The 22,874-nt window shown below is 30.6% G+C and overlaps 1 long non-coding RNA gene across 1 annotated transcript; it reads right to left on the bottom strand.

Annotated features, from left to right (window-relative positions):
* Positions 1 to 8,823: 8,823 nt before the first annotated feature.
* Positions 8,824 to 10,205, bottom strand: LOC148926855 (uncharacterized). The gene is made up of 2 exons (XR_016130225.1): positions 9,905 to 10,205; positions 8,824 to 9,817 (listed from the first exon to the last, which is right to left on the bottom strand). It is a non-coding gene; the product is annotated as an uncharacterized LOC148926855 (long non-coding RNA).
* Positions 10,206 to 22,874: the final 12,669 nt, after the last annotated feature.

Here is a 22,874-nt window from a genome sequence, read left to right as displayed (position 1 = left end):
GTATTCAAAACACGCCGGCAAAACTCTCGAACATTTCTCTGAGTTCTCTCCCAAATTTCTTCTACAATTCTGCATCTTCTCTTCCCTTCGTCGCAATTCATCTCCTAATCTTAGACTTCGTTCAGTTTTCTACATCAATTAATTTCCAAAAATGGGGATCGAAGAAGTAGTTAGCACCGATTGTAGCTAGAAAAAGGCATTCCAAATCGGCGGTCGTTGAAGTGAATTCTACAGATTAAGAAATTGATTCAAATTTTAAGTATATTGCTTCGATTTTAGTGTATTAAAACAGATCTGGATTTGTTTTCTTCTGAATTCGATTTCTGCTAATTTTTTATTGTTGATTAGCGATGGTAGAATCGAAAGAGAGGAAAATCAACAAGGCTGCTGGAGAAAACGAAAGAGAACATGCATCTGCTTCCAGTTAAGGATTTGTTTAAATTTTTAAGATTATTGACATTTCATACAATAGCTATTGACATAGTTATGATAATAGACTTGTGTTTTCTATAAACAGCATATACTTGTCATTGAGATGATATTGTATACTGTTGACATAGTGTATGCTTGTTTGGATTGCTGTTGACATTATAAACTTTAACAATTAATATAAAAGTAATAAGATAATTATGTTTGCTTTAAACATGATATACTTGTTATTGACATAGTGTATACTTATTAGAATCGTTGTTGACATAGTCAAATTGACATAATAGTAACCAGATAATTATGTTTGCTATATATGAGATATACTTGTTATTGACATTGATTTATTATGTACTTTATCTATTGACATAATTTTAAGAATATACATGCACTTGCTGTCGATAGGGTATACTTGTTATTGACATAGATTTATTATGTACTTTATCTATTGACATAATCGTAAAAACATGCATGCACTTGTTGTCAACATGGTATACTTCTTATTGACATGATATCGTGTATAATTGATATTGATTTATTCTGCTTGATTTTAAAAATTTTAAGATTATTGACATTTTATATACTAGCTATTGACATAGCTATAATAATATATTGTTGACAGTAGTAGTGTATGTTTGTTTGAATATGTGTTGACATAATTATATTGACATAGTGTATGCTTGTTTGAATGGCTGTAGAAAACATACAAATGTTTCTAGGTCATGTTGTTGCTCATGGACCTTTTAGGGAGGAACGGCTCCCCTGTTTTGGTGTTGGTCTTGGATGGCTCTTGTAAGTTTATCTAGCAGTCATTGTCTACTTAATTATTTCAAAATTGCTTTTCTTAAGAGATAATGTATGCGGTGCAACTGATAGTTTCATGATAGTTGAATGATTTACCATCTTGTTCAGTGAAATAGGAACTTCTCTGATTTTGCTGCTTTTTTGCTAGGTTTATTACCAGTTTCTTTCTGGGTGCAATCCCTTGGTATATAGGAGCTTTTCTACTACTATGTGTTTGTATGGATGACAGGGAGAAGCCTGGACTCATTGCATGTGGCATAGCTGTAAGTCTTTTCAATCTCTACTAGAATCTCAAGTGTCAATTCATGGATGTTCCCAACAATTAGGGTCTTAGGGATGATGTGTAATCATATTTTGGTGTTTTATGCCTGTTTTTATCCAGTGGATTTTGTAATTTTATTGTCCCTGAATAAATATCTGAGGTTTCTCTTGTCGATCAATACCCCCTCCCACCAGTCATCATATGTGTTTTGCTTCTTGATGCAACTGCTTGAGTTGATCTGCACTTGAAAGCCAAACGACTTCACTTGAATCTATGGCCGACAAGTTTCTTCATTTGTCCAAGACGTTCCTTCAAGACAAGTCTGATACTTTTGATCACTGGAAAACAATATCTGAATCAATAGTTATTGCTGAAAAAGAAGAGGAAGTTCTTGAAGATTTGACTGAATTTCCAACTTTTAAATTTGGACATTTCTTTGATGAAGTAAGTACATCATTTTGTTTACATATGTTTCTCTGAGTTGACATTAGATTACTCCTACAGTTTATATACTAACATTGTAGAACTAATTTACAAGCAGTATGCAGAAGAAAGAAACAGAGAAAATATCCCTACATCGCCAGGTTATGATCCTAAAGGGGTGAGCCAATGAATCAGCCTCTCCTATCTCACCACCAACCGCAAGCCCAATGGATGACGCACAAGTTGAAGCGAACAAAGAAATGCAACAGGAGAAAAGAAAATAGAAAGTAGAGAATATTGTTAAAATAAAATAACTAAAACTAAGATTAAATAGTATATTGTTTTTATAAAATGACTGAATTGTTGTTGACATGGCTTGAAAGTGTAGTTGACATTTGGTTATAATTGTTGTTGACATGATTTGTACGTGTTGTTGACATGATTTATAATTGTTGTTGACATGGTTTCTATGTGTAGTTGACATGGCTTATAATTGTTGTTGACATGGTTCTATGTGTAGTTGACATGGCTTATAATTGTTGTTAACATGACTTATAATTGTTGTTAACATGGTTATATGTGTAGTTGACATAGTATGTAACATAGTTGACGTGGCTTGTACGTGTAGTTGACACGATATGTTCCGTAGTTGACATGACTTGTATGTGTCGTTGACACGATATGCACCATAGTTGACATAATTATATTAGTTGTTGACATGACTAGTATATATAGTTGACATGATTTTTAATTGTAACTAACCTTAAAAACATGAATTATGATTGAGCATAATTAAATTATATGTTTAAGTAATCTTAAATTATATGACTACATCTCCATGTGTAAGTAATCTTAAATTATATAGTTGGATGGGTTTTAAAACTATTATTGTGGATTCTGAAGTTTGAACTTAGCAGTTATATCAAATGTTAATCAGTTCAACAAATTGTATTGAAATGTCAACAACCTATAACCAAATGTCAACAGCTTGTATAAAGTGTTAACAACTCAGAAAACAAATATTATAATTAATAAAGAAAATTATAAGATAGATGTCATTAGAGAGCAGAATCAAATATCAACAACTAATAAGATAATGTCAATAACTTTTAGTATATGTTATCAACTAAGAAACAACTCTGATTGTTGTTGACATGGCTTGTATGTGTAGATGACATGACTTATAATTGTTGTTGACATGGTTTCTATGTATAGTTGACATGGCTTGTACGTGTAGTTGACATAGTATGTAACATAGTTGACATGGTTTGTACGTGTAGTAGACACGATATGTACCGTAGTTGACATGACTTGTATGTACCATTGACACGATATGCACCATAGTTGACATAATTATATTAGTTGTTGACATGGCTAGTATATATAGTTGACATAATTTTTTATTGTAATTAACCTTAAAAACATGAATTGTAATTGTAATTGAAATGTCAAGTCTGGACGCCCTCATCAGCGAGTAGCACGGAGGCAAGTCTGACTCCAACTTGTATTGAAATGTCAACAACTTATAACCAAATGTCAACAGCTTGTATAAAGAGTGTACAACTCAGAAAACAAATCTTAAAATTAAAAAAAAAACAAAATCATACAATAGATGTCAATAGAGAGCAAAATCAAATATCAACAACGGGTCTTGTTAGGTTGAGATTTTTTAGCTTAATTGAGAATTGAGATGCATTTTCAGCCACTCATTCACAATTTTCGCAATGTCAACTACTCAAACATTATGTCAACTAGGGGGCATAATTGTCATTTTCGCGATGTCAACTACGGAGACATTATGTCAACTACGATGTCAACAACAAATGTTATTTATGGGAACCACGATGTCAAAAGCAAATGTTATTTATGTCAACTATTATCTCAACAACAACATTTTACAAATAATTAATGTCAACAACGAATATTTTCATGTCAACGGCCTATATTATTTATGTCAACAACAACGTTTTACATATAATTCATGTCAACAACAATGTTTTACATATAATTCATGTCGTTGAAGCCAGATTTGACTGCAGAACAATACGGCAACGATCCAAGGGCTTTTGCTGCGAAGTCCACTATACGCTCCCTCACAGCTGCTTTAAACTTGTTAAATGTCACCTTCCCATAAAATAGCACCTGTCAACTACTCAAACATTATGTCAACTAGGGGGCATAATTGTCATTTTCGCGATGTCAACTACGGAGACATTATGTCAACAACAAATGTTATTTATGGGAACCACGATGTCAAAAGCAAATGTTATTTATGTCAACTATTATGTCAACAACAACATTTTACAAATAATTAATGTCAACAACGAATATTTTCATGTCAACGACCTATATTATTTATGTCAACAACAATGTTTTACAAATAATTCATGTCAACAACAATGTTTTACATATAATTTATGTCAACAACATTTTTCATAAAATTTATGCCAACGTCCTATAAAATTCATGTCAACAACAAACGTTATTATGTCAACGAGCTATATAATTCATGTAAAAAATAAACATTTTCATCAATTTAGTCAGTTGCAACTTCAAAACTGTCTACAGATATAGTATCTTACAAGATCCCAGACTTTCCATCGTTTGTGGAAGCAACAAAATCTATTCTAACAAAATCTATTCTAACAAAATTAGAAGAATATCTCAGTCGATTTTCAGTCAGATGCTAGTGAGTACTATTGTTCCAAAATTTCACAAACACAGATACAAGAAGTCATTCCAAAAGTTCCATCCAATAATTCGGTAACTACAAGTGAACAAAGATTCTAATGAATCAAACACCACATTAATCTGCATTTGTTAGAGCAAGGCAACATTTTCAAAATTGCAGTATACATAAGTAAAACAAACTATTGCAACGCATTTCCACATCAATCTGAAAAATCCAAAGCATCACACAAACAATTCGATTCATCTCCAACAAACTATCTTCCAATTCATGTTTCAACATCATTGAAGCAAGCCACGTTATCATAATAAATTAATACAAGAGTAAAATTGAAGCTTACGCAGTGGTCTCTTGTCCGCCCCCTTGAGTCCCGGTGCTGACAAAGAATCCGACAGGCTTGTGTAGTTGACATTATACGTGTGTAGTTGACATGAATTGTATATGTAGTTAGACATACATTATATATGTAGTTGACATGGATTGTACACATAGTTGACATTATATATGTAGTTGACATAGATTATATATGCAGTTGACATTAAAAAAGGAATATAGCTAAATCTTGAATCTATCTCTTAGCAACTAATTTGCATTTGGAGAATATCACAAAACACACCTGGAGTGCATTATAATTAACCTTAAATTTGAAGAAATGCTCATAAACCACATTGCTCTAATCAAAACAAAGCATCACATTCAACTTCAAAAAGGAACAAATTCAACCACAAAACCTGTACCAAGTTAGCGATTTCCAACCATATTATATTACAAATCCAAATTAATAGAGTAAAGATAAATGTTGCTAATATTCCCACATAGAACATCCAAATACTCTCATCTGATAAACAAATCGAAACAAATAAAAGCAGGCGTAATCAATCAATAATCAACACTGATTTAAATGTTAAATATCGAGATAAAAGTTCTGAGAATAAAAAGGAATTTCGGTGTATATAATTTATCAAAATAAAAATGCAGCAGCCGTTGCTGCGGTCAACCAAGACCATGAGATGCTATCTATCATCACTCTTGAATATCCTAATTTCCCCCAATTTTAATCGCCCTCTCCAAATTCTCAGCTCCAATTTTCTTTCTCACACATCTGTAAGCCAGGTAAGCATGTGCGGCTGTGTGGAAACAGATTTCTTCTCCTCAATTTTCGATCTCTGACTTCTTCTCACCAAATCTCCATCATTCTCGTTTCGACTGCGCTTCGATTAGGATACCGAGCCTTTGCGGATCGGCTGCATCAAGTAATTGGAGGGGATTCATTTCGAATCGACGTCGGAATTCAATTCGTTACCTCTCGAGGCCGATTTCGGTGAGACAGATCACTGAGACAGATCTGAAATTGAGAACAGCTGTTGCTCATGAAATTGAGATATAGTTAGATGGATTCAGTTGCTTCTAATCTCAATTAACAAATCCAGAGAGATCGAGATCGAGAAATCGGCTGTATTGAATAATTGGAGGAGCCTAGACAGCGGCGAGGGGAGGACGGCGCGGTGGGTGGAGTTCTGGAGCGAGGCAGCGGCGGAGGAGCTCGAATTCGTCGTCGCTGGAGAGGTGCATCAGATCGGATGCGCCAGAATCTGGTGGGAGAAGAATTGAAGAACGGAAGCGGCGAAGATGTTTGTTTTCATTTGTTTTCATTGAATTTACTATTATACCCTTTCATAATAAATTAATCTAAAAATATTTATTGTGTGGCAAAATCTGGACCACTCATTTAATAAAAATAAGTGGCTGTTATTGCATCTCATTTCTCAATTAGCCTAAATAATCTTAATTGATCACAATCCTATATATATATATATATATAAGTTTTACTCATACTTAGCGTTTTGATATGAATACATCCCTATATATATATATATATATATATATATATATATAAGGGATGTATTCAAATACTTTTCATATCTTTTGTCCTTTTTCCTTCTTAATCCTAGCCCCACGATTTTGTCATCTGACGGTTAGATTAATGCCACATGTCATTTAATAATGCACATTTTCATTCTAATAATGCACAGCGGCTAATAATGCAACATTATAGACTAATAATGCACATTTTTATTCTAATAATGCACAATGGCTAATAATGCAACATTATAGACTAATAATGCATTGATCACAACCATCCAATTCAAGGATCCAATGGCTGAGATTAAGAAGGAAATAGGACACTTAGGGTGCAAAGGAGCCTAACGCACCCCTATATATATATATATATAGGGTCTTGTTAGGTTGAGATTATTTAGCTAAATTGAGAAATGAGATGCAATATGGGCCACTAATCCACAAGATTAACAAAATGTCAACAAATACCACATTATGTCAACAAGGGGGTATAATTGTCTTTTCATTAAATTGTGTTTGAAATCATTTTCTAAAATTCTCTCTAAAATTCTAGCTACAAAGTCTTCAAATCTTCAACATTCAAATATTCAAATCTTCAAATCTTCAACATTCATATCTTCAAATCTTCAACATTCAAATATTCAAATCTTCAAATCTTCAATATTCATATCTTCAAATCTTCAAATCTTCAATATTCATATCTTCAAATCTTCAACATTCATATCTTCAAATCTTCAACATTCATATCTTCAAATCTTCGAATCTTCAAATCTTCAACATTCAAATCTTCAAATCTCTTCAATATTCAAATCATCAAATCTTCAAATCTTCAATATTCAATAAAATAACACTTATAATTCACATATCAATACCGAGAATATCGAATGTCAACAACTCGTATTAAAATGTCAACAACTAACAAATAACACTTACAATTCACATATCAATACCGAGAATATCGAATGTCAACAACTCGTATTAAAATGTCAACAACTAACAAATAACACTTACAATTCACATGTCAATACCGAGAATATCGAATGTCAACAACTCGTATTAAAATGTCAACAACTAACAAACAACACTTACAATTCACATGTCAATACCGAGAATATCGAATGTCAACGACTCGTATTAAAATGTCAACAACTAACAAATAACACTTACTATCCACATGTCAATATCGAGAATATCGAATGTCAACAACTCGTATTAAAATGTCAACAACTAACAAATAACACTTATAATTCACATATCAACAGCGAGAATATCGAATGTCAACAACAAACATTATTTATGTCAACTACAATGTCAACAACAAACTTTATTTATGTCAACTACGATGTCAACAACAACTTTATTTATGTCAACTATTATGTCAACAACAAATATTTTCATGTCAACGACGTATATTATTTATGTCAACAGCAATGTTTTACTTATAATTCATGTCAACAATAATGTTTTACATATAATTTATGTCAACAACATTTTTCATAAAATTTATACCAACGATCTATATAATTCATGTCAACAACAAACGTTATTATGTCAACGAGCTATATAATTCATGTAAAAAATAAACATTCTCATGTCAACAACTTATATAATCTATGTCAACAATACTATTTTAGGCAATATCACTAGGGGGTATAATTGTCATTTTCGCACGATGTCAACTACAGAGACATTATGTCAACTACAATGTCAACAACAAACGTTATTTATGTCAACTACAATGTCAACAACAAACTTTATTTATATCAACTACGCTGTCAACAACAAACTTTATTTATGTCAACTATTATGTCAACAATAACATTTTACAAATAATTAATGTCAACAACAAATATTTTCATGTCAACTACATATATTATGTATGTCAATAACAACGTTTTACATATAATTCATGTCAACAACAATGTTTTACATATAATTTATGTCAACAACATTTTTCATAAAATTTATGGCAACGTCCTATATAATTCATGTCAACAACAAACGTTATTATGTCAACGAGCTATATAATTCATGTCAAAGATAAACATTTTCATCAATTTAGTCAGTTGCAACTTCAAAACTGCAACATCTACAGATCTAGTGTGTTCTTCAAAATAATCATCAGTTTATAGAGACGGAGAATTGTAGTAATCAGCATCCTAATTCTATTGAGAAAACTAGCAGATGAAAACAAAACAAACAAATTGAATTGCAAAAACAATCTCAAAACTCACCAATTCATTTTTTAAACTTAAATCGAACAAACTTAAAGAATCATTTCTCTATCCAATTCAATCGAATATCATTCATATTCATAAATTATTCTTGTATTTCAACGACAATGCCAAGAGCAGAGGAATTCAAATGAAAACGTAACCTGAATTCGTAACAAATAAGAAAACAATCACCCTACATTGGTAACCACGAAATTCCTGGGGACAAACTCTTGATCATATTTAGCTATAACCAAATTTAAAAAGTAAATCTAGATTAACAAAATCCAATCTGAAGATCAATGGAGAGGAACCTCGACGTCTCCATCGGTGATCTCCTGCTGCAGATCCTTAGGATCCTGCAACAGTTGAGTATTCATAAGCAGTGTTAATTAGGTAGTAACAGTTGAGTATTCATAAGCATCCAAAGAGGCACAATCCGATGCATAAGCCCTAATTATGGTTGATAAACCACAATTACCAATTAGGCATAAATAAACAGGTAGATCGACCATCGTTGACAAAGGACCACCAAATATCCTCAACAAAACCAATCACAATCAAAGCAATCATACATCAAAACAAACCAAATCGAAAATTGAATACCTTGCTCTTGGTGACAGAGTCATTGACATTAATGGCAGGGAAAAGCAGAGTGCCATTAGCCTGCATCTGATACAGCCTCTTCACACCAGTCGTCGTCTCCTCCGAAATGCCAACCAATCTCTCATTCATCTTCCTGTACTTCGTCGGATCTCCCTTCAAGCCATCTCTGATCAGCGTCAGCACGATCTGAAACTCAGTATTGTCAGTTGAGCTCGGATCCGACAGCTTCCCCGTCTTCTCATACTCCAGCTCCGCCTTGAAGAGCTCCTTCGGCAGAAGCACCTCGTAGATCTTAAACACCGCGAGCGGATCGTCGATCAGAGTTCCGGTGATCGTCGCCGTCACGATCTTCGTCTTCAGCTTGACGTCGTCGCCGTCGTTCTGCACCGTGAAGTTGAACTTCTTCGTCCCTCCATCGCGAGAGTGTTCATCAATCCGTTGCTCGCTCTCAACATTTCGAGCGAGTTGTACACCGGCACGCCGCCGTGGTACAGCAGCAGCGACGATTTCCCCTCGACGGTGAGGTTTTTGTACCTAATTGTCAAAATCAGATCAGAAATCGAGTCGATTGAGCTAAATTAGGTCAATAAAATTGAAATTGAGGGAAAATTAAAGAAAAACCTAGGGCGGAAATCGTCGAGAGCTTCGTCGGAGGCGCAGAAGATGGTGAGGCCGCCTTGAACGCTACCGGAGGAGCTTCTCAAACAAAAACGATTTCAATTGAGGTCGCTTTCACTCACAAATTGTCCTTGACGGCGGGATTGAGCAGCGCGGCAAGCGCGGCGACGTTGGCGTCGGCGGATTGGCAGCAGAGCATTTGGACGAGCGGCGCGATGGAGACGGAGAACTGGCGTCGAGGAGCTCGTCGCCGACGGAGATTGTGGCAGAGATTTTTAGAGCGGCGGCAGATGGCTGGGATGGAAATCAGCTGCAGAGATTTGGGAAGGAGAGAAGAACGGAAGAACATAATTTAAACATGAAATTACCATTGTGCCCTTCTATAACTAATTAATCTGAAAATATTTTCTGCGTGGCAAATTATGGACCACTCATTTAATAAAAATGAGTGGCTAATATTGCATCTCATTTCTCATTTAGCCTAAAAAATCTCAATTGATCATGAACCTATATATATATATATATATATTTCCTCCGTCTCATAGAAAGATGTCATTTAGTTATAACGCAAGTTGTAATATGTAATTGGAAAAGTAAGAGAGAAGGAAGAAATGTAGTTGAAATTGTGTAATAGATGATGGAGTCCATAAATGATAAAGTAAAATAAAAGGAGAAAAAGATTGCCATAAATAAATATTGACTGTTTGTATAGGACAGACGAAAAGAAATACTCCCTCCGTCCCGCTTTAAGAGTCTCGATCGGGATAAATTAATAAAAAAATACCTATAAAGTGTTAAAAGTGGGTCCCAACATCCACTACAACTAATAAAAAAGTGTTAAAAGTGGGTCTCAACATCCACTAAAACATTTATTTATTGAACATTCAATTAAAAGTGGGTCCCAACATCCACTACAATATTTATTTATTACACACTTAAATATTTTTTTCTTAAAACATGTGCCCGACTCAACCGGGACTCCTAAAGCGGGACGGAGGGAGTATGAGATATTTCTATGGGACAGAAATAGTATATAATAATGTGTCGGTATATAAATTGGATATGTTTTATTCTAATTAACACATTTTCTGAAATGGAAGCAATTATTTTTACTTTATCGTATGTCTTACTTTATTCCTTATCCACTCAACTCAAAAAAAATAAAAGCGTTTAAAATCTTGTGTTGAATGAGTAGGAAGAAGTTCATTTTTCTAAAATGTACGTAGTGATATTAGTTTTTATTTTGTTGAATTATTCAGAATTTATAATCATTAAGTGCAAATCATATGTTCCGTGCATAGCACGGGTGTTAATACTAGTTGGTATAAAGAGAATGGGAGAGAACCTATATGGGAATAATAAATTCGATTATTCAAACCCTGTTGAGTCCAAATAAACTTAGATAAGACTCTTCTCAACATTATTATTCTCTCTCTTACATTATCTTTTTTCCACTTTAACTATTTATTATCATTTTTACAAAATGAGTGTGCAAAAGTGACCAGGACTCCTAATGGTGGACGGAGGGAGTTACAGAACGAAGAAACAAGTTAAAAGGCGTCACTAATACGGTGGTGGCATATCATTTATAAACATGTAGTACTACTAATTTTATTTGACAAATTACAAGATTATTATTCCTATATTTAAGTTATAATAAAATATAAATGGAATCTCACATTCATTATTTCCCATAAGACTATTTCCGCAAGGAGTAGTGATAAATTAACAAAAAAATGTATACACAAAATTGAATATTTTAGGTATTTTACGTTTGCTATAAATTTATAATCATTAATTAATTTACTGCATTACGTTATTACCCTTATGTGATCCTTTAGGAAAAAATAAGCTTTCTATAATCAACATTTTCACATTTAGGCATCTTCATAATTAATGCATAATTTCTTCTTCCATTTCTTCATTCCATATCCACAAAATTTCAATTGCAGACAAAACGGTGAGAGAAACATATATAGGGCGGGTGGAGGGTGATTCATTTTCTTATTTTCTTTATTTTTTTTATAATATGTATACTTTTCTTATTTAATTATATATTGGTTGTTCAAAATAATTGGACAAATAAATTTTTAATCATAGAATTGAAATTAACAGTTTCTGAAAATTAAAATATAATTACAATTAATGGATATATTGGCGGATACTAATTAAAATGAATTTATCGGTTGGTAAACAGTAATGATTTCATAATTTCTAGAAGTCTATGATTTTTTATTTCATAATATTTTACCACATTTGATATCACAATATTTACTTTTCAGTGATAAAATGACTACATGTAAATATAATTAATTTCTTAGTTTTATCATTCAACAATATATGAAATAATCTTATCCATTCGCAACCAAGTATTTTATTATTAAGTAGTGATTTAGAGACATAATGTTTTCAAGCCATAATACTCTTATGTATTTTTTCTATACATATAATTTACATTGTGACTAATTTACCCTAACATTATAGTATTAAATAGATGTATACCTAATTAAGAAAAATTTAACCAAATTAGTTATTCTTATCTAAATGCATATATGTTAATTGGAGATAAACTTAATCATACACTAGAGTAATGAATTTAAAAAATTTTCAATCAAAATCATTCTTGTCGTATAAATTTTTAAAACAATTAATTAAAAAGTCAGTAATTTAGATTATCAGTATTAATTAACACACTACATAACTAAGTTATTATATTTAATTGTACAATAATTTGATAACTTAAATAGCATTATATGATTTTTCAAATAGATTTTTATTTAATCATTCAATAATTTAATTTGTAACCTTTTCTTTATTCATTGTGCTATTCTTTCTTAACTTATTTTTTTCGTTAAATTTTCTGTATTTTGTCAATGTAGTAACAATGAAATCATTCATTTAATAGTATATGAAAAAATATGTAAAATATTAAACATTTATCTTATTCAGATTGGTTTATATAATAAAATAATATACTATTTTTTCATTATCTTTTCAAATTTTTTGTTATTTTTCTTTGCTTTAATTAAATTTAATATATTTTATTTAATTAAGCGAGGGAGTCTAATATTTTTATATAACTATCTAGTTTTAAAATATTAAATAGATGAATTAAGAAAATACAATTAATTTTTATTCAGATTCGAATGTATCGTTTTAAATATTAAAAATCAAAGAAATTATTAATTTAATATGGAAATAATTGGATGAATCTACTTTTCTAATTTTAGATTATTTTAATGTATCACATATCAACTAATTGATTAAGAATTAAAAGGAATAAAAATCATAAACTCTACTAATATTATAAGATAGTACAGAGTATTATTTTTTTAGAGTTAGAAATTCTAATATTTGTAAAAAAAAGAGAGAGGAGATATTAAATATGTAGCTTTAAAATGTTAAATATATAAGTCAAGAACATGTGTTTATATTTTTAATCGAATTGTAATATTTTTTTAAAAAAATAAAATTTTGGAACGTAAAAAATTAATATCAAACTTATGAAAATTTTAAATCAAAACCACATACTCAATCAGTATTAACACGTTATAGATAAAATTTTACTTTGTTCCATGATATAGTGAATTTAGTTAAAAACTTTAATATTTTATAAAAAAAAAAGAGAAAATATGAACTATAGCATTAAAATATTAAAGAATTGAGCAAAGAGCTATAAAAAAGAAAATATCAATTATATATATTTAAATATTAAATGTAGATGAGTTAAGAATATATTTAAGGATATATATTTAATTTCAGTATACAAATTTAAATCGTTGTTCCCTAACATTTTGAAAGTAAATTTTGAAAGGATAAACAAGTTCTGCTTTTTGACACCATGCAAGAATTTAATTTCAGTATACAAATTTAAATCGTTATTCCCTAACATTTTGTGCATTAATAAAATAAAAGATGTATAAATTTTAAATTTTAATTTTGATGCTTTAAGAACTCATGCAATTAAATTGATTTGTTACTTTTATAAATATAAATTCCAGATTTAATAATATTTTGTAAAAATAAAATTAAGAGTGAGTATTAAATCTATTAAGTACCTATAAGTTTAGATATTAAAAGATATTGTATAAAGTATTATTTAAATAAAGGTTAATTCATTATATTAAATTAAATTTAAATAAACTAATATTACGTGATTGAAGTTAGAAAGAATAATTTAAAATTTAGCATTGTTGGAGTAATTAAAATTTGGAAATTTATGTACACTTCCTAAACAAAAAATAAAATTAGTTATTACTTTTGTTTGAAGAATATCTACTGTCACACCCACCTCTAACTAACGAAACTACTTATAGTAAATAAATTCAAAATTTAAAATAAGCAACCCACGCTTCAAGTACAAAAACACGCATATTATATCATTTCAAAAATCTACATTTATCAAATACATATTTCAAAACTTTCTGAAAAGCAGTGGGGCCCTCTCACCACTCTATATATAACACATTTATCTACATGCAAAAATGATGAGGAGAAGAAGGTTGCCAAAATTTGTCAGCCGCCGACCCTTATAATAACTGTAACTCACATCAACCCACGCATCATTGATATCTTATTCCTGAAAAATATTAGTGGTTTATATGAGCCACAACTCAGTGCATATAAATCTTACCTTTAATTTCACGGCCCAAAAATCAAACATATTCTTTAATCAATATATATAACAATAACCAACAAATATTAGAAACAATTTCATATACATATGCATATGCCACTCTGTTCAGTTTATTATTCTGTGACTGGTCAAGCCTGGTATCTGTCCGGGATTTCCAATATGCCAGTATGATTTGACCCGAAGGTCCCACTATGATTTGACCCGAAGGTCCCACTATGATTTGACCTGTAGGTCCCACTGTGAATTGACCCGTAGGTCCCAATATGATTTGACCCGAAGGTCCCAATATTATTGACCCGAATGTCCCATTATGTCCACTGTGATTTCAGATCCAGGACAAGACTATCACAGATCCTCTTTAATCAAATGATTCAGTTAATTCCAATGCCATATGCAAAACATATCTAATCACATATTCATATCATATTCCACTACATAATTCCAATATAATATACTATTAATATATTTATTGCACCAAGCATACATCCCGATCATCACAATTAAACACATATCATATCAATATCATATTTTATAGTCCAATTATTCACTTTATATAAATACCTAGCAAGAAGCACATAAAACATGTAAAATTAAAAGTGTGATTTATACACACCTAATTGTGATAGATAATCTGATTGAGTACTCGTTCGGGTGTCTCACTCATAGCCTTGATCCTCTAAGACTCACTAAATAATTGTTCAAGAGCTCTCTTCATCCGTCTCGACTATTTTCTCTACGCTCTTCCTTCTCTTTCTTTTCTTTTCTTTCTTTCTCTAACTCTCGATTTTATTTCCTCCCCCCTTTTTCCTATTGAAAATTAATATATACTCCCTCCTCACACTTATTATATTTAAATGTTTTGTAGGATTAATAAACCGACTTACTTTTAAAAAAGGACGTGTACTTTATATATAAATTCCACCACTTAACTAGTATATTCCACTATGTTTATATTTCTACACGTGTTACTCCATGTCCTTATCTCTAATTTCATATTATACATGCATATATATAACTATTATGCATATATGAATAAATAATACATGCAAAAATTCACTCGTTCACATGTACACACTTAATATTCTATTTACTAAAAATATTCAGGAGTATAAATCATATAATAATTAATTATGAAAGAATTTCAATTTGTTAATCTCTATAATATCCAATTAATTATGAAAATAAAATTAAAATAATGCATATTTTGGTCAAGGATGTTACATCTACTGCAAATCTGCAATTGGGATGGAATTTGGAACATTTTGGTAGGGACGAGAGATTGGTGAGAAGATTTGAGTATACATTTGCTTAAATCAAGCCATCCATAAATATACTCACAATTTTCCTAAGCAAGTAATACTTAAATACAAATAAATGTTTTATATGCATAAAGGTAGTATGGTATATGTACAAAACATAAATTTAAATAAAAATCTAAAACAATCTAAAATGACTATTTTAACCTCATTATGGCATTATGTCTTGGAGACATTATGTCTCTAAAATATTTTTCTTTATTATTAATTCATTTTTAAAAATCAAAGTTACAAAAACTATTGCATATGCATATACTTCATTTCTAAACGTTATCATCCAATGGAATATTAATAGTCATTTACATCCGATTATTATTTTTAATTACTAAATAATTCTTAAAATTTGAAGTTACAAAAATGATGCATGTACTTAATTTCTAAATGTTATCATACAATAGAATGTTTGGTTGACGGGAAAGTAAAGTTAGCAAGGAAAATGATTCCTGGGAAAATGAATCCCGGGAATATGATTCCTAGTAACTTTACTTTCCTGTGTTTGGAAAATATCAAGATTTTAAATTTATATTTAATTTAAACACCAAACTAAAAATATACTTATTATTTTTTATTTATAAAAAAGAATAATAACATAAATACTTAATAAAATATTAATTACAAATAATAATTATATTATTATATTTATTATTACAATGGATAGTTTAAATACGGATTATTTATCATAATATAAAATAATACATATAATTATAGTTTGAAATATTATACTCATTTATAATAATAATAATAATAATAATAATAATAATAATTAGTATTATAATTATAATATTTAAGGATGTTATAAGTGAATAAATTTAATAACTGAAAATTACACTATAACTTTATTGATTAATTATAAATTTATAATAATAATAATTATTATTTATCATACGATTTATATTATATAATTATATTTAAATTATTTAATAAATTATTAATTATTATTATGAATTATTATGAAATAAGTTATAATTATGATAATTTTAATCATAGTTATTTATTTTCTAAAATTAAGTAGTATGATTATATTAAATTATTTTTAAAATATTCTAAATAATAATAATAATAATAATAATAATAATAATAATAAAACTATACTATATTGCATTATATATGTAAGAATCCTAAAACTGGGAAAAAGAATAACTAAGAAAAGCTAGGATTCAGAATCCTGGAAAATTGTACTAACTTTCCTTGTTCTCGGATTCTGATTACTTTCCCAGTTTGATTAAAAACTAAAACAAACACAGGAATTTAAAATTTAAGGAATCAGATTACTTTCCCAGACAGAATCCTGACAACCAAACATGGCCGTAGTGATTCATATTCAATTATTTTATTATTATTAAATAATTCTTACAAAACTAAGTTATAAAAACGACGGCATGTGTATGTACTTTATTTTCTAAAATATTATCATCCAATGGTATAATAATAGTCATTCACATTCAATGAATTTTTATTACTACACTAAATAATTCTTAAAATTCTAAGTTATAAAACCGACTGCATGTGTATATACTAAATTTCTTCACACTATCATCTAATGAAATAATAATACTACTACTAGTTATTCACATCCAATTAATTTTTTATTCCTAAATAATTATTAGTAAAATTTTAAGTTATAAAAATGAGTACTTGTATATATAATTAATTTTTTTAATGCTATAATCCTATGAAATAATAATAATAATAACAATAATAATAATAATAATAATAACAATAATAATAATAATAATAACAACAATAATAATAACAATAATAATAATAATAATAATAATTATTATTATTATTATTATTATTATTATTATTATAATAATAATAATAATAATAATAATAATAATAATAATAATAATAATAATAATAATAATAATAATAATAATAGTAATAGTCATTCACATCCAATTCATTTTTTATTAGTAAAGAATTATTAAAATTCTAAGTTATAAAGCAACTGCAGGCATATATAATTAATTTCTTAGTGTTAGCATCCAACGAAATACAAAATAATCATATCCATTTGCATCCAATTATTTAATTATTAATTCATTTTTTAAAAAATTATAAATTATAAATACGACTGCATGTACATATAATAATTTCTTAATGTTGTCATCCAATAAAATAATAATAGTCATTCACATCCAATTAATTTTTTATTACTAAATAATTATTATAATTCCAAGTTATAAAATCATTTACATGCATATATAATTAATTTCTCAGTGTTATTATTCAAAGAAATATAAAATAATCATATTCATTCGCATCCAAATATTTTGCTATTAATTCATCTTTAAAACTCTAACTTATAAAAACGACTGAATGTACATATACTTAATTTCTAAACGTTATCTTCCAATAGAATATTAGAGCATCCGCAGCGGTTTGAAATTGGCGTCCGTCCGCCAATGAGAGTTGTCCGTCCGTGCCAGCGGCACGACGCTGCTCTTAGCTAAGAGCACATCTGTGCCGCTGAGCAGCCATACGTGGCGTCTTCTTATTGGCCAACGGCATAGCCGTTGGCAAATTCGATTTTTATTTTTTTAAAAAAAAATCATAAATAATTCAAAATAATACAAAAAAAAAATATTTTTGGATTCCCAAAAAAATAGAGTCGTTTATAGACGTTTTTTTTGGATTTTTGTGAATTTTTTTTTTATCCCAAAATCATCTATAAATACACACATTCATCATCCACTTTTCCCATCAAATTATCTCTCATTCATACTTTTTCATACTAAATCATCTACATCTTCCTCTCTCACCCAAACTCTCTCTAAAAAATTCAAAAATGGATTTCACCAATCTCATTGCAGAAGCGGAGCGCGAAGAACAAGAATATTATGAACAATATCATGCCGCCTATGAAGCCTATGTCGCCGCCAATACCCCCGCCCCTCCTCCTCAACCAACTAGAGCAAAATGTCGCTACATCCCTCGTGATCGAGAGGGAGCCCATGAAAGGCTCGTTGCCGACTATTTTTCCGACCAGCCGCGGTATCCAGAAGATTACTTTCGGCGCCGTTTTCGCATGTCAAAACGATTGTTTATGCGTATTGTCAACACATTGTCCACCCGCGTTGAATATTTTCAAGAAGGTGCAGACGCAACCTGTCGGCAAAGTCTCACGGCGTTGCAAAAGTGTACTTGTGCCATCCGACAACTTGCTACTGGGCAAACGGCTGACCTCTTCGACGAGTATTTGCATGTCGGTGAGTCAACTGGAATCCTATGCCTCAAGAGTTTTTGCGACGGCGTTCGTTCTACTTTCGGCGAGAAATTCCTTCGGGCACCCACCACCGACGATTGTCAACGGTTGCTTCGTCTTCACGAAACAGTCCACGGTTTTCCCGGTATGCTAGGCAGCATTGACTGCATGCATTGGAAGTGGAAGAATTGCCCGACTGCTTGGTGGGGGCAACACTTAAGCGACCACAAAAGAGGCGGCCCAACGCTTATCCTTGAAGCGGTCGCCGACTACCGCCTATGGATTTGGCATGCATATTTCGGTGTTGCCGGATCCAACAACGACTTGAACGTGTTATATTCTACACCACTCTTCAATGATGTTTTGAATGGTGTAGCACCGGCGATCGACTTCACCGTCAACGGAAATGCATACCACATGGGTTACTATCTCGCCGATGGTATCTACCCAAGGTGGTCGACTTTTGTGAATTCGTTCAGCAATCCACAAGAGCAAAGACGGATTCTTTTTGCGCAGCGTCAAGAGTCTGCTCGGAAAGACGTCGAAAGAGCTTTTGGTGTCCTTCAAGGCCGATTCAACATTGTGAAGTCCCCTTCTCGGCTTTGGTACGTTAAGAATATCGCCGACATCATGTACACGTGTATTATCTTGCACAACATGATTATAGCTGGCGAAGGACCGATGGCGGCTAACTTTTACGACAAGGATGAAGCCGGAAGCTCAACCGCGACGTCTCCCCCACGCCGAGGTGTGCATACGACGGTGAACGAGAGGATGGAAAGAAGACACACAATGCGCGATACAAGAGCCCACACTGAGCTACAAAAAGATCTAATCAATCACATTTAGGCGAAATTCGGCAACGAGTAGTGTAATTTTTAATTTTTAGGATTTTAATTGTGTAATTTTTAATTTTTAGGATTTTAATTATGTAATTTTTAATTATTTTGTAATTTGTAATAGTATTTCGGGTATTTTTAATGCATTTTAAAATTGTGGAAATGTTTTTATTTAAATTGAATAATAGAATGGTGGGACCCTTGAGCTTGTCCTTAGCAAAGAGCACGGATGTGGGTGTTGTGCTCTTAGCTAAGAACAAGCAGTAAAAGTGGGTCCGGGCCCACTTCCGTGCTCTTAGCTAAGAACACGGATGGGGATGCTCTTAGTAGTCATTCACATCCAATTTTTTTTATTACTAAATAATTTCTTAAAATTCTAAGTTATAACTAATATCTTAGTGTTATCGTTCAATGAAATAACTATATTCATTCACATCCAATTATTTTATTATCAATTCACCTTAAAAAATTTAAGTTATAGAAACAAAATGTTAACATCTAATAGAATATTAGTCGTCATTCATATCCAATTACTTTTTATTATTAATTAATTCTTAAATTTTTATTTATAAAAACGATTGCATGTGTATATACTTAATTTCTAAACGTTATTATTCAATGAAATATTAATAGTCATTCACATCCAATTATTTTTTACTACTAAATAATATTTACAATTATAAGTTATAGTACAATACCTAATTTCTAAATATTATCATCCAATTGGAATAATAATAGTCATTCACATCTAATTAATTTTTTAGTATTAAATAATTTTTAAAATTTTAAGTGATAAAAATAACGTAATTAATTTCTTAATGCTATGAAATCAAGCTAATTCCTATATTCATGTTCAGTCGATAATCATCATTTCCTTGGATGCTGAGAAAGCACAACTAATTCCTATATTCATGGAAGGATTTGTATTGCATTTATCATCCAAAAGCATACCATTTACATTTAAGGTAAGTGGGGAGTGATTGAACTTTACAAATATACAAGAAAAGGGTAATATAGTAAAGAAATAAGTAGTTTTTTTTATAAAAAGAACCGATTTAAATAAAAATCGGTTTAAAAATTAAGGGCGCTTTATATATACAATATTTGTTAATTTATCTTTATTCTTCCGAAGACTACTTCCATTATAAGAACATGCTAAAACTATGAATAAAACATTAAGAACATGCATCAATCTAAGCTCAACAGGTTTAGATAATTTCTTAAAGTAATCAATACCATTAAGAACATGCATTAATAACATCACATCACATGCTATTAATACCACTACCAAAGAAAGGAAAACAATTGAAACATATAGAAAATTACTATGTGAAAATTGGTGTTTATAAAATTTCAAACCTTGGAGGTTAAGCCAGCTTCTTTGCACAACGGATAATAGAATAGTTATTTGTATAACACAGCAGAAATCTGGTAAACATGACAGACTTTTTGCTTAGCGTTGGTTCTAATACTATACCTATAGGCTAAGAAAAATAAGAATTCTAATGGCAATTATAATTAGCTCAAAAACTCACCTAATTCTATATATTTAGGATCCCTACCCAAGATAGGCAAAAGTAAAAATGCATTTTATAAAAGAAAGTGTGTACGCATTGTATTTTCAATTCGTTAATCATGAACATCTACGGTTATTACTCTTTTAAATGAATTTGTGGTGTTGAATTCAAATCACATCGGTGACAAAATTAGTTTCAATTTTTAAATACAATCATTATCAAACCTTTAGAATAGATGCGGATGCGATTTTTTTTGGGGTAACAAAGGTCAATAGTCCAAGCTCGATCCGCGTAAGCCAATGTGCATAACCTTTTACCCCCCAACAACATCCCATTAATTGCATATGAATATATCACCAGGTTTGCCATTTACATATAACATGAAATTGTATGTGTGAATATAACACGCTGATGATGTGCAAAGTCAAAAAAATATTTATAAATTGGATGGTGTGTGTGAGAAAACAAACAAAATTATGTGTTCCACTTAATTATACTCACTCAATAAATTATGTAAATATTTCAAAATATTAAAAAATTGGAAAAAAGTTAAGAGTCCCATAAACATTTATTGAATCAATTATGTAAGTTTTTTAATTTTAAAATTGGATGCTGTAATGTGAAAAGAAAATATATAAGCGTGGGACAAAAACATAAGATAATACCGTGCCCTTGTTCTTGTTTGAAGTCATACTGTTGGAAAATAGTGATTTTAGTGTAAATGAACAAATGATTTATAGAAATCAATTAATCTAAGACATTTAATTGGTCTTAGAAAATATAGACGCGCTAATACTAGGATACGAAAATACGTTTGCATACCTCATACTACCATTAAACCCAGACACGTAGTACATGTTGACTTTAATCTTCTTAGCCCAATTAAATGAAAATTTATATTCGATTGTACACGGTTTATTTAATTAAAGGAATCCTACAGAGTCAAAACAAAAGAGATGTGACATTTAGGTATATTTGACAACCAACTCAAAAGTTTGCTTCATAGTCTTGGTAGCTAATTGATTTCGAAATCGAATGTAGTATTTATATATGTATGTCATGTAGTATATAAAAATTATGGAACGTAATTTGTCAATATTAAGATGGTATGATTCAAGAATACGATATATAAGAGCACTCCCAATGGTTAGGCGATACACTCGGCGATTTTTCGCCGAGTATCGCCGAGTTTTCGCCGGGCATTGGGGTGGTTTCGGCATTAATTCTACCGAATTAACGCCAACTCCCGATTCATCGCCGAATTATCGCCGACCACTGTGGGCGATAATTCGGCGATAAATATATATATATATATATATATATATATATATATATATATATATAGGGTTGTGATCAATTGAGAACTTTTAGCTTAATTGAGAATTGAGATTCATTTTCAGCCACTTATTTTTATTAAATGGGTGGTCCAAAATTTGCCACTTGGAAAATAATTTTAG

This window comes from Salvia hispanica, chromosome 5 (genome assembly GCF_029641045.1).
Source record: "Salvia hispanica isolate PSC_SH4W2 chromosome 5, Shi_PSC_v1, whole genome shotgun sequence".
In the NCBI taxonomy this organism is placed as follows: domain Eukaryota; kingdom Viridiplantae; phylum Streptophyta; class Magnoliopsida; order Lamiales; family Lamiaceae; genus Salvia; species Salvia hispanica.
Note: the sequence above shows the minus strand (reverse complement) of the source record. Positions and strands in the feature narration are given on the sequence as shown.